This window comes from Paroedura picta, chromosome 2 (genome assembly GCF_049243985.1).
Source record: "Paroedura picta isolate Pp20150507F chromosome 2, Ppicta_v3.0, whole genome shotgun sequence".
NCBI lineage: Eukaryota > Metazoa > Chordata > Lepidosauria > Squamata > Gekkonidae > Paroedura > Paroedura picta.
This window is the reverse complement of record NC_135370.1, coordinates 91,741,381-91,755,805: the sequence shown is the minus strand read 5'-3', so window position 1 is coordinate 91,755,805 and position 14,425 is coordinate 91,741,381. Positions and strand designations below refer to the sequence as shown.

The 14,425-nt window shown below is 40.4% G+C and overlaps 1 long non-coding RNA gene across 1 annotated transcript in view; it reads right to left on the bottom strand.

The window, feature by feature from the left end:
- Nucleotides 1-12,977, bottom strand: part of LOC143829960 (uncharacterized) — a 103,259-nt gene extending 90,282 nt beyond the window's left edge. The window contains exon 1 of the long non-coding RNA XR_013228301.1: nt 12,809-12,977. This is a non-coding gene — a long non-coding RNA (uncharacterized LOC143829960). The remainder of the gene's footprint in view (nt 1-12,808) is intronic.
- Nucleotides 12,978-14,425: the final 1,448 nt, after the last annotated feature.

Below are 14,425 nucleotides of genomic sequence, written 5' to 3'. Positions count from 1 at the left end.
GCAGGTCAAGAAGCAACAGTGAGAACTGAACATGGAATCACGGATTGGTTCAAAATTGAGAAAGGAGTTCGGCAAGGCTGTATACTGTCGCCTTGCCTATTTAACTTGTATGCGGAGCACATCATGAGAAAGGCGGGATTAGAGGAGTCACAAATTGGGATCAAGATTGCAGGGAGAAATATCAACAACCTCAGATATGCAGATGATACCACTCTAATGGCTGAAAGTGAAGAGGAACTAAAGAGCCTGTTGATGCGGGTGAAGGAGGAGAGTGCAAAAGTTGGCTTGAAACTCAACATCAAGAAAACAAAGATCATGGCAGCCGGCCCTCTCAATTCCTGGCAAATAGATGGGGAAGAAATGGAGATAGTGACAGATTTTATTTTCCTCGGCTCCAAGATCACTGCAGATGGGGACTGCAGCAAAGAAATTAAAAGACGCTTGCTCCTAGGGAGGAAAGCTATGGCAAATCTAGACAGCATCCTAAAAAGCAGAGACATCACCCTACCAACAAAAGTGCGTTTAGTCAAGGCTATGGTATTCCCAGTTGCAATGTATGGCTGCGAAAGTTGGACCATAAGGAAGGCCGAGCGTCAAAGAATTGAGGCTTTTGAACTCTGGTGCTGGAGAAGACTCTTGCGAGTCCCTTGGACTGCAAGGCGAACAAACCGGTCAGTCCTAGAGGAGATCAGCCCTGACTGCTCTTTAGAAGGCCAGATCCTGAAGATGAAACTCAAATACTTTGGCCACCTCATGAGAAGGAAGGACTCCCTGGAGAAGAGCCTAATGCTGGGAGTGATCGAGGGCAAAAGAAGAAGGGGACGACAGAGAATGAGGTGGATGGATGGAGTCACTGAAGCAGTAGGTGCAAACTTAAAAGGACTCCAGGGAATGGTAGAGGACAGGAAGGCCTGGAGGATCATTGTCCATGGGGTCGCGATGGGTCGGACACGACTTCGCACATAACAACAACAACAATGTTTTAAAAAAATACATTAAAATTAGAAGGGCTTTGTTTCAACTATAAGGGACTTCTGTGCCTTACTATAGAATTATATTTTCTGAGATGACATGCAATGATCTTTTCCAAATGGCCAAATCTTGTGTCTAAAATTTTAATGTATTTTACATAACATAAGAGATTTTTAGCACCAGAAAAATTCCATTTTCCTCAGTAAAGTTTCAGGTTTCCAACCTGATTTTCTGGGCTTAATCCTCTTCCTGTTGAAATCAATAACTACATTGTAATATAATGATTCACGTTCAAGGTTCAACCATAGAAAATTCAAGCTACATGCTGATTTTACTGCCATTGTTGAAAGATGACCCCTTAAAATGTGTAAAGATGCAATAAACTCTTAACTCTTTCGGCTCTGCTCAAGTTCCTCAAGCAGTCAGATTTGAATACCTGAAATGTTTTGTCTGTAAACAGTAGGTGGAGCATGGATATGAATTTGTCAGATGTGAAAGTAGACACTTAAATGGTTTAATATGTTGAAGGTTAATCTGTAAGGTTTACAGAATTCCAATAACGATTGAAAACTTATGAAGGGCATTCTTCTATAGCACGACAAATGGGTCATTTTCATTCTTCTGGTGTTGGGGGAATCATAGTACTGTACATGTTATTCTTATTCCTGTCTTTTTATTATAAAACCTAGCAAGAAAGCCCATTGCAGATCTCTCTTTGTGTCTCTCTCCCCCTCTCGCTGCGTGTCTCTTGGTGTGCCTCACAGAAGGAGGCATAGCAGATAATTAGGGCTGATTGTAGGAGGGAAGCAGGGCTGGAGTGCAGTTTGGGGCAGCTCTCTGCCTGTCTCTCTCTCCCTCCATCACAGCAGGGGCAGCTTTCTCTGTATCTCTCTCTTCATGGCAGCAAGAGGCATAACAGGTAATTAGGGCTCATTCTTAGGAGGGAAGCAGGGCTGGTCAGCAGCTTGGAGCAGCTCTCTCTGTCTCTCGCTCTGCCTTCCTCGCAGCAGGAGCAATAGGAGGGAATGAGGGTCAGTGTTCAGTCTGGCAGGGCTCTGTGTGTCACTCTCTGTCTCTGGCGTGTCTGAGAGGAACGTGGCTAGTGTCCAGGCAGGGAGGGAGGGATCTGTAGGGGCAGGGCCAATCAGGGTGCAACCCTATTCCAACTCAGACAGCTGGGCATGTTCCACTCCCCAGGCTGTTTCACAAATATATAGAGGAACCATGGATAAGGATATATACAGATTTACATGGCTGGGCCACTCTGAAGATTATTTGCAGAGTCATTGAATTGCCTAGAGTATACCTGCTCTTTTTTAATTCTTTTCTTTTTTATCTTTAAGGCAGCAGTGGACAGAAGGAGAAAAGAGAGCCAGTTGGATTTCAGCATGTAGGGAACAGAATCACTCTCTAAAGTCAAAAGTCCAGTGGCACCTTTAAGACCAACAAAGTTTTACGTAAGTTGTAAGGGTTCGTGTGCCCACCACACTTTGTTAGACACTATGAAATGGGAATTGCAAGTCCACAAATATAGGCAGAGGGTGAGCTATAAATTAGTACACAGTGTGATGAAGATGTTTAACAGATTCAAGGCCTTACAGAAAGAACAAGTTAAGTTTATAAGGTTATCATTTGTTTGGGTTCAATGTAACAGTTATTGTTTCTTTGATCTCTCTCTTTTTTCACAGTAAGTTACACCTGATTTGAATAGATTAATAGATTTCTAAGATGGCGCAGAAAATATACAAAGCCCTTCACTTATGCCCTCCCTTGCCTGTTACCATTCTACCCCCATTCCTTAGTAAATCCTTAACAAAGTGGCCAATTGCCATGTATGGCAAGAAAAAAGAAAGGTGATTTGAGCCAAATACATGAATACAAGAACTTTCAAGTCGATCAAAGTTCTGCAGGGTTTGCAAAATGGCATTCCCCCCCCCCCCCAGGCATATGCTTGAGACCATGGTGGACTGGAAATATATGGGCATCCCCTCCTCCTTGACCCCCCCCCCCCCGCATTCTATATCACACTTTTGGTTAACTAGCAGGGGATGTTCAGGTGGTGGAGGGTAGGTGGAACTGGTTTTAAATTTTGTTTTAAACTGTTTTTATTATTGTATTTTATTATTGCGAACCATCCTGAGTCCATTTGCAAGGAGGGATAGTATAAAAATCTAATCAATAAATAAATACTAATTCACCATGATGATAGGGGGGAAATACAAAGAAAATAACCTGTGCTATGCACAAAATAAAATCTCCTGATGGACATAAGTACACTATGCTTCATATTCCAATAAATAACAAACCGGTACAATTCTTCTGTAAATGTTTCTTCCCTACAGTTTCTTTTCCAGTAGATACTTTATACTTGCTATTTTATTCATATGTTTTCCTAAACCAGGCTTTCTCAACCAAGGTTTTGTGAAACCCTGGGGTTTCTTGACAGCCCTGGAAGGGTTTCGTGAATGGGTGAGGGTTAATTAATTTTAATATGTTACTATATACATTAATTTATGCAGCTTGCTCCATTCCTTTGTTGATCTAGTAATAATAGACAAATCTGTTTCATTTTTTTCTTGAATGATAACACCAGCATGGTATGTTTCATGATGCCCCTATAGAAAGATTCAGTAATCCCTTTTGAGAAAAAGTAAGACCCTTAATTGTATGTATTAGTACATAGAAATCTCTTTTGGGTTCCATTTTTATTTCACTGCATTGAATTATTGACTGGATACCACTGAAATGTAATAACTTACTCAAACAATGTCTTACTCACACAATGAAGATGCCAGTTTCATTGTTTTAAGCTCAGGGTAATCAGTAATTGATTTCAATAGAGGCATTTGTGGCCTATGTTTATCCCAAATTTTAATCTATTAAAACCATATCAGATTACAAATTCAGTGGGGAACACTGATTAGAGGTTGACACTTAACCACTATAGCAAACTGGCTCTGAGTACCCCCTCAATAGCAAACCTTGCCTCAGGATGGACCTTGAAGCAGTGCTGTGCATATCAGCCAGTTATAGGAGTCTACCTGGTGTTGTTCTTGGGGTTCCGAATCAAAAATGGGTATGAGCATGTATTCTCTATTTGATGACTTGCTGATTTCTTTTCTGTGATAATTACTGAGGGATTTCAATATAACTGCTCTCCTTCACCATTGATTTGTTTATTGCCTCTTAATCCCCTAGCAGAAAAGCACAATTTGCCTCTTGGCAATACAACTGGATAAACTCTGAACAAAATTTAAGTAATATTTCTTAAATTAAGGAGGCAGAAATGCCTTTTGCCACCCTAAACATGTATGTTTATTCTCAAACCAGACAGGCAAGGGAAATAGGGAGCAGCCAGTAAATGTGAAAGGAGCCAAGCACAGAGTGGACAGCTGAGGCAGAGGCAGCCAAGGACCAAGGAGGGAGGAAGATGGGTGACAGAGATGATGGCTGGCCAGGGCTGGGGCTGAGCCCAGCTCACTGTACTGCCCCCACCTCCTGCAACCATGCCTGTTCATTCTCTCATTAGTGTGGTTGCAAGAGTGGCCAAACTGTGGCACTCCAGATGTCCATGGACTACAATTCCCATGAGCCCCTGCCAGCACCCACAGTTTGACCACTCCTTTAGTCCAGAAAATCTAACCACCAACTCATGCTGGCTCTCAGTAACTAGCAATTCATATTCAAGACAGTTTTCACGACTGTTCATGAGTTCTGTGAGTCCCAGTGGTTATTTGTAATGGCGTCATTGTTTTCTATCACATGCACAAAGGGCTTAGGATAAAATGGAGGAGAGGAGAATGATGGAAGCTACCTACTGGGGAGCAAGTCAGGGTATAAATGAAGAAAGTATATCAACAAATGCTTTAGTTTCCATTCACAACAGAGAACAGTTCACTATCGGGTATTTATTTAATCTTACAGTTCCTCATAGTTACCCATACGAGCCAGAGAATATAGTTAGCTGGTTTATGGTGACATATCCATTGAAGTCAATAAACATAGAAGGGAGTAACTCTGTTTAGGATAGCACTGTTATTTACTTTACAAAATATTTTGGAAAACATATTCTTTATTTCATTTATTGTATTCCGAGCTCTTACTACAACTGAAAATATGCAATTTAACTTTCAGAAAACCAATGCTATAGATGTTATCAGATTTTAATATTCATGCATGTGCAACTTGTGGCCTTTAGCAGATATAAAGGCTCAAAGTAAAGGGAAGCAAATAGAGTCGAATTCATGAGGGGATGAGAGGTGGTCACTGTCAAAACAAATGCTGTAAGAGGACCGCTTTTAAAGAATAAATTATCAACCAGAAGTGGCCAATGACACCCAAATTGTATCAATTTCTGAGTTTAGAAACGTCCATAGTAAATAAAAGGTTAATAACTATGTTTATGGTAAGAAAAGCCCCCCCTTTCTGAGATACACACACTTCACTGTATTGGACTAATCCCTGAAGCAAGGAGGTTTAAGGTAATTTGTGGTGCAGCTGTCCTTTTCTGGAACTCAAGCAAATTTTTCTGTCCATGGTCAGCTGCAAGAACAAATGTCTATAGCAAATGAAAAAACAAGATGTTCAGCAACAGCCTTCCGCTAAGCAGGAAGGGCACGTGAGTGGGGCTGTTGGCATTGTCTGAATCAAACTATACAGCACGAAAGGGTTTACTGTACGGCTTAGGGCCAAGTGGAAGCAACAGGTCAGTGGTAACGAAAGAATGCTGGCGATGGAAAGCCAACTGATTGACATATAGCGGCTATAAAGTCACAGTAAATCTATTGTTTTGCTAGAAGGAAATGGGATTAAAGAATGTATAATCAGTCCCTGCCCTATAAGGCACCCAAGTGGCAGTTGCTCATTCCTTGTCGCAGTTCAAATCTTTCAGCTCCCATTGCGGCAAAACTCACACTGACTTTATTGTGTCAAATGTATTGAATATTGGAAATCTTATATCATATATGCACTACACTGATTATTCCAAGATAGCTATTGTTGTGTTTGTGGATCAGTTACGGATCAAGCTTGAGGTCCAAGGCATGATCCAAACAGATGCGTAATAAACCAATGCACAGCAAAGATCCCATCTGCCAGATCCAATCAGTTTGAACCTCAGTCTACCAATCACGTGCACCAGTAGTTAGATCCTTTGTCTGAGTTGTGTAAAAATGTGGGGTTTTTTGGGAGGAGGGGTTCTGTCTTGTTTCTTACTACAACTTGCACTAATGCTGAGATCACAACCAAGTGCCAAGACACTTATGCCCAGTGTCTTGGCTTCCTTCCATGAGCCCACAGATATATGTTATCTCCTGGACAATGCTCTTTCAACGCACTTCAGATGCAAAAACACATTGAAAGTGCATTATCCAACGGATGCAGAAAGGTCCCTGTTTTGTATTCAGAAAGAGACCTGCAATTCTCTCCTCTCAAATAAATATGCATCACATGGGTAGAAAAGGTAAATCCTTCACACATGAACAACAGGTCCCTGGAGTTCTGCTGTATTAAAACTGCAATCCTAAAAACACTTCCATGGGAGTAAGTCCCAGTGAATGAAATTGCACTTACCTCTGAGGAGACCTGCCTAGGATGTTTCCTAAGGACTCTTTAGTGCTCAGTCATCATAATCTGTCTCCTATGCATGATCTTCTTGAAGCATGGTTACAAGGGGGGAAAAAAAGGATGATCTACCCCCCCCTCTCAACTGTTGCTACCCTGTTCTTTGCCCTGGAACAGGGGATCCCTGTAGACAATTCAAGACATGCATAAAGGGAGGAAAGCACCAATCTACCTATGATGGTAGTCACATTTGCAGCTGTTGAACTTTGAGACACTTCAAACAGGTTCTCTTGGGAGATGCAGCATAGAACTTTTCTAAATATAGTGTTTTTCTCAATTTTTCCCTTGATTTTTTTCCTCATGCACTTTTAGCTTCAGATATCATCACATAGGTAAATGTGCTAGCTTCGTTTGCTAGCTTCATTTGGCATCCCTAGGAAGCCAAAACAACTCTTCTAGCCATAAAAAAGAGGAAAAAATGGTCACAAGGACAGAGAAAAAATAGCACCTGGAAGTGTCGGTTTTCTCTTCTTCCATTCAAAGGGAGGGAGAAGATAAAACAGATGAAGCAAGAGTTTTTGTAGAACTTCCCAACACTCACAGGCCCTATTTCAAAACGAGAAATTTAGGCAGAAAAATTTCCCCCTAGCATTAGAAAAGTTCCCTTAAAATCCAAGATTGTTCATTGTAAACCTTTATTCAAACAAGAGCACCATAATGAGCATACAACTCTTTCCCCCATGAGAACAGAAAAGGGCAGTGGTTTGTAACTGTAGCTGAGTCAAGTCAATACGACCATTCCTTTGTTAATGTACAAGGAACCATTAGCTGGTGGGGATAAATGTCATGAAGAAAGGAGCCACAACCATAAAGCAGTAATTCATTGGGCAGAAACTCAATGGCTAAAATGCAATTTACAAGTCTTATGATAAAATCTTTCTCTCTCTCTCTCTTTTTTTGGGAACACACTTATATAGAATATATGTAATACATTTATTCACTCATCAGTTTTAAACTTTGGAGCCAGAAGTAAACCTGTCCCTCATGGTAAGTTAATATGATAAATAGTTGTAGTTTACTATTTGTGGTTCATCAAGGCACAGACTTCTGCTACCTCGTGTTCTTTCCCTAACCCTGCTCCTAGTTTTATAATGGTGTTTTAAAAAACCTCTGATGAAATGCTTGTGATACTTACACATTTTCACTAGGTGGTGTCATAATGCTGCTTGGTTACCTACAGGATTATCTAAAGAACAGCAGGAGTACCTCCAGTTAGAAAACAACCTGCATACTAATTCTTCTCTCTTACTATAAGAACTTTAGTCCATTTATTTTACACAAACTTGCCCTATTTTAAGCCCATTATGCACGGCCGCCGAAATGGCGATTTCGGACAAACCATTATCAGGGGAAAATCTGTGCAGGGATGGGCAGCCTCCTCTCAAAGTTCCAGATATCAACCCTTTGGATAATCATTGTTAACATGGCTGGCATTCCAATCAAAACCTTGGCCAAGCTCTGTCAGGGTTCTGAGGCAAGTTACAGTTGGACATGACAGTTAGGACAGCCTTGGGGTGAAAAGGTCTGGCACAGCCTCTGTTCTCATTCCCCTTGGCAGCCTTGCTGACCTCCTCTCCCTGTGGTGGTCAGGGGCAGACTGGCAGCCATGTCTCCAGAGTGCCCCTGGCTTGGCTGACTGGATGGAACTTTGGTCTGTCCTGGTGAGGGGCCAATTGGAAGGCATGAAGCGCCTTCTGATTGGCCCCTCCGCTTGTCAGTCCGGGGCCAATTGTTGTGCCCCCCATCCCGGACTGAGCCCACCCCAATACCCCTTACTGTTTTCTTAAGAGGGACAGATAGGACCAGTTCAAATTTTCAAGCCTTTTCTGTGGCAGTGAGGGTGGTGATTATTTATTGTATGGCCTGTGTAGCATGGCCAGAAGATCTCTAGCATTCTTTGGAGGAACTAGTTCCCAAATCCTTGGAGGTCTACTATCCAAATACTAGCTTCTGAGAGTTGATGGGATCAAGCTTGCCTGGGCTATCTAGATCAGGGTAATGGTGGTAAAGTAGCAATGCATCTGAGTCACCATTGTGCCTACACAATCCGTAGAAGTGGTCCATGGCAGAGGGACTTCTCTGTATTACTCTTAATGACACTATTATTTATTTATTTGAATTTTATACCGCCTTCCCAGCAAGCTGGCTCAGGGCAGTGTTCATAATTTCATACATACATCAGATAATAAAATTAACAGTGAATTAAAACTAAATTTAACATTAAATCGATCGATGATGTAAAATAATATCCATATCAACAGCCCCATTTTTTTAAACGGCTGCAGTTCACCTGGAAGCAGACTATGGCCTGGGGGGGGTGGTCTTTAATAGGGGGCCTTGTAGATGTTATTCGTCCCACTAACCTGGATGCTGCTGAGACTGTTTGAGATTTTTCAGATAAAATAGCTCAAAGTTTGATCTGTACAGATGGAACACCCTAAGATGTAGATGTGGGTCCCTGGAAGAATTTTATTTAGTGCCTTCTGAGAATGTGGGACTGTGCATCCAAGCAGGGCTGCTTCCACAGCTATTTTGTTTGGAGTTTTTTGGGGGGAGCGAGAGGGTTTGGTGCATCCATCCAATGTTCTCCCTTAACTGTCCAGTTTCTGAGTCTTCCACAGTTTTCTGCAGTCTTTCCCAAACCTTGCTTGGTATGATATTTGAAGTTCTTTTGTACCTAGTTTGGATGAAGTGTGTATCTTGTGCACATCAGAGCCAATTGCCTTGTCTCAGCCCCCCTTCCCTGCTACCCATCCCTCCCATATTCCATTAGGGCACCTTTCAGAATTTTAACAAGCAGCAATGATTACATCACTGTAGCCCTAAAGCTGCCAAAATAAAATGGTTGTTTCCCATTGGTGTGTGTGTAACAATGAATATGATCTTATTTTAATTAATTATAATTATACCAATTATACTGATATATCTACCAGATCTTCTGAATTCCCAGCTTTCATTTTTAAAAGTCACCCTTTTCCGTACAGAGATATGCCCTTTCCCTTTCCAAGTCCTCTTCTTCTTCTTCTTCTTCTTCTTCTTCTTCTTCTTCTTCTTCTTCTTCTTCTTCTTCTTCTTCTTCTTCTTCTTCTTCTTCTACTACTACTACTACTACTACTACTACTACTACTACTACTACTACTACTACTACTACTACTACTACTACTTTCTTTCTTTAAAAAAAAGAAAGCTGGGAATTCACAGGAGGTGGGTCATAATATGTAGCTGTCAATTGCCAGTTTTCAAGTGGGTAGCCAGTTTTGAAAATACTGAAAACCCCTCCAGTGTCAGGAGAGGAATGGTGGCCACAGGGCGCTGAGACACAGAAAGTACATAGGGAACTGCTATGCAGCTGCTCTGTTGCTGCAGCAAATGCCTTAGTAGTGGCGATGAAAGCTACTCAGAAAACTGTCATGGTGTGGAAGTGACACATATCCACTGTAGATAGAAGAGACAGTTGCATTGCTTTAGGTGCCTGCATATCTCACTTAAGGAAAGAAGTCTGAACTTCTTTTAACCTTCTTATGTTTCCCATACTGATTCAGAGTAGAGATGTGAAAGCCCTGGAAAGAATGGGGGGAAGTGGTATTTTTCTGTAAATTTGGGGGAGTAATGAAGTAACTCTATGAAATAATATTTTCTTTTTAAATGGGTAAAATGCTTTTAAAGACAAGGTGGGCATGCTATAGCTCTTAAATCCAAGATATATTTCTTCGCCTAGAAGGATACATGATCTTCATGAGGGGAGCATGCAGGGCTTTCATTGCTTCATACCAGTTATATGCCTTGGATGGGATGTAGTTGACCTTTTCACCTCTCTGTCAAATCGCAGACGGGGTAAATAGTAGCTTATTGTGTTACCTTGCAGAATGAGAAAAAAGGTAAGAAGGAGATGCACCAGTGCCTCAGAGGAAAGTTGAAAATTTCATTATCTTTCTCTAACCGGATAGTAAAAAAAATGTTATATATATTAAAATAGCATATGGTGTATCAGCTCCCAGTTTTTTCTTAAATATCAGATATAGTTGCAGTTTGGCTTGTACAAAGCAAAAGCATTTATAACTCCCAAATTCGATAAATATTTCAATCACTGCAATTTTATATGCTAAGTAAGTTATCCATTGTGCTTTTTATGTTGTTAAAGCAGAAAAATTAGTTTAGGCTTGATAGGACAATAAATATTACATATATTTAAATTTCCCTCCATATTCCCCCCCAGGAGGAAAACAAAAATGAAACCCCACTCCTCCCCAATTCAAAATTTCTGGAAATTTTACATCTCTAATTCAGAATTTGGATGGCAAAGGAAGAACTTAAGTTTCTCTTAAGCTTGTGATAATTTACAATATAATAACAGAGCTAGACTCATTGTTAAAGGAAAGACTCTTTCCCCCTAAATTTAATGACATTTGGTCAGAGTTCCTAGATCTACTTGAAACTTCTTATATAAATATATTTGACTCATCTCGCCTTTTCTTTTTTCCTGCCAAAACCTGTCAATTAGTCATTTCATTGAGGATCTCCTGGGGGTATGGGAGTGAAATTATAGTAGGCAAGGGATGGCATAAGTAAAGGGCTTTGAATATTTTCAGTGCCACCTTAAGCAGGGCTATCCCCTTGTAAATCTATTCAAGTCAATGATTTTAGAAAGGTGCAACTCTGGTTTGCTATAGAAAAAAGACAGATATCACAAAAACAATAATTGTTACAATGAGGTTTGTTATAAACTTCAACAGTAAACTCTCCATGGTTTTCTCTTCTAGAAGCAAGGGAAGTAGCTTCTAGGTCAGGCTGGGAGAAACGGATTGCACTTGCTGGGAATATATTGGAATTTGACCAAAGAAAAAGGAAGAAAAGAAAAAGAAAAAAAATAGTACAATTTACTACCATTTCTGAACACAGTAATGACAGTATTTCCTTCAAATTAAAAGCATACTTCTTGCCAGAATCCATAAATGGGAGCTCAGATGGAATTAACCCATTTTGAGTCTGAAAATAAATTTTAATTATCTTTTTTTTAAATAAATTTGTATACATACAATGCTGTGGTCAGTTTTATGTTTGTAAAATCTTAGGCCCATTCAGCACAAGTTAAATGTAGCAGGAGTGTGGCAAATTGTAAACGCTACTAATTTGCAGTTATGCACGATGTCGCATACAATCTGCCACACTCCTGAAACCGATCTGCAAAAAGCGATTAGTTGTAGCGCTTAAAGGGGAATCCAGAAAAGTGGATTCACCCTTCAAAAAGCACTACACTCTTGCAAGCAATCTGCAACACTAGCGAAAAAGACCTGTGCATTAACATTGTTGCGGTTTCAGCAAAGTCCCTCCCCCTGGCTCTCTCTTCTGAACATCCGGCGAAGCGATCGCCATTTTTTTACTCGGAGCGAGCAGAGAGCAATGAGCCAGCGATCCTTCATTCACCCAGCGAGGCTTCTCTGGCTGCAGTCCCTCCACAGAGCTGCTTTAAAGCTCCCCTCAAGTCACCAAGCACAAGACAGCCTCATTTGCAAGTTCCCTTTATTTTCACCGAAAATCGCGCCCGTGCACGGGGGGGGGATTTTTTTTCACTCGGGGGAGCGTGGCAACGATGAATCGGCAGCACACACGCCAGCTGCCAGCTAGATGAGTCTCTACGTTAGAAGGAAGCAAGGAATCAAAGAATCAAGGCATATTCGTTGCAACGTGTGTTTTTTTTTTTTTTAAACCTGTTCTTAAAGGCAAAGGGGCTTTTTGGGAGCATGGTAACAACCGCCCATTGGCTGCTCGTTTGATTGACGGCCAGGGGCAGGACAAAGCACAGAAAAAATCGCTTCCTTTCTAGCAGTTTTTGCTGAGACTGGAAACCTGTGGGAAACGACTGAAACGCAACTGGATTCCACTACAAAGGCAGGTATGCGTTACGCCAAATTCCACTATTTTAAAATTCCGTTTTTTCTTTCCGAAAGCAATTTGCCACATTGAACCTTGTGCGGAATGGGCCAAGGTCTTGATTGAGTGTTTGATCAAGGCCCCCACCATAGTTTTTCCTTAACTATGTCATAACAACAAAAATTGAGTCCAGTAGCACCTTTACAACTAACAAAGATTTATTCACGGCGTGAGCTTTTGTGTGCATGCACGCTTCCTCAGACAAAATGGTCTGTTGTGCTACTTCAGACTAACATGGCTACCCACTTGAATATGTCATAACAAGGAAGATTCAGGCACCTACCTTGTACACTGTAATTGCTACTAAATTAGAGTTGGCTGAAGTCTGGAAGCTGACAAAACTGCAACACAAAGATTAATCATTGATAAAGTTAAAATCTGTTATTTAAACTTGAAATTAACAGCTTTTTAAAAAACACTGAAAATATTTCTCACCTAATTTAGTTTGACAATATAAACCACATAAAATGGACATTATAAAGTGCATTTTGTATATAAAGTTAACATTTTATTAATATAAAAATTGCTACTATTCCAAAACAAAATTGAAAAAAACAAACTCACAACAATGTGAAGATGTTTAATGGGGGAAGAAAAGTTGGGGAGATGTAAAAAGTTGGTTCTATACTCCAGAGAGAGGAGGCAGGCGAGTTCAGTCTCCAGATGGTATTGTTTTTGTGTAACTGCACTAACTTTATAGATTCAGGTGGGTAGCCGTGTTGGTCTGAAGCAGTAGAACAAAATTTGAGACCAGTGGCACCTTTAAGGCCAACAGAATTTTTTCCATGCATAAGCTTTCACTTGCAGAACATAGTTTATAAGGTTATCATTTGTTTGGGTTGTTTTCCTCCCAGAGTTGAACCTAAACAAATTATATAAACTTAGCTTGTTATGCTTGTAAGGCCCTTGAATCTCTCTTACTCTACTCTTGTTTCCCTTGCAAATGTACTTTTAAAACTGAACATATAATATTGATTCAATACAAAGTATCGGCTCCAAAGAGTGTGATTTAACCTGCCTTTATTCTAAAGAGAACTCAAGGTGAGTCACTTAGGATTGATCTACGAGAATCAGTGGGATCTACTACCATGTAAATTGCACTACCTAATTTAGATATTTTCCCCATGATGTTGTATTCACTCATTAAAATATGACAATGGGCCTTTGGAAGCCACTGCTATAATTAACACTCTGGCATTGCTTTGGGCTGCTTTATTAGGAATTTGGAAAGATAATTCAGACGTAAAAAATCTTTGTTAGGTTTTCAAAATATACTTTGCCTAAATTTTAGTAGGAAGAGTTGTTTATTTAAATAATCTTAGATGCCCATCAGTGTCAGGGGACTTCTTATTGGGGGGGGGGGTGACCTCAAAGCAAAGCACTGATTGGAAGGCTAACCTTGAAAGGAAGAAGATGAAAATCTTCATAAATGAAAAACTGTATGCAAACTGTATGTATGCATACATGCTATAAAATGCTATAAAATCCAAATTGGACTAATAAAAGACACTGTGGGAGAAAAATAACAGGGATCGGTCTTACACTCTGTTCAAAGTGCTATGCATATTGCTAACAACAGCAGCTAAGTGAAACACAATTAAGCAGCACCCAAACAAATGGTTGGGAAAACACATACAAAACTTATTATAATGAATATAAGTGAGCTAATTGTGAGATTTAAAAAAAATTCTCAAGTTTGTAATGAACCCTTTAAAGGGTTAAAACAGCAGCAGCTGGTCTAAAGAAGTCTAGCTTGCCTAGTCCTTATCTCACTGTTATCCTGAGCTATTAACTGGCCACAATTACTAAACATATCAGTTACTGCCATCTGTTTTTTGGGAGGCACTCATCGGATCGTGGCCAGCAAAAAGGGATTAAGTGCAGAAAAGCAGAAATGGCA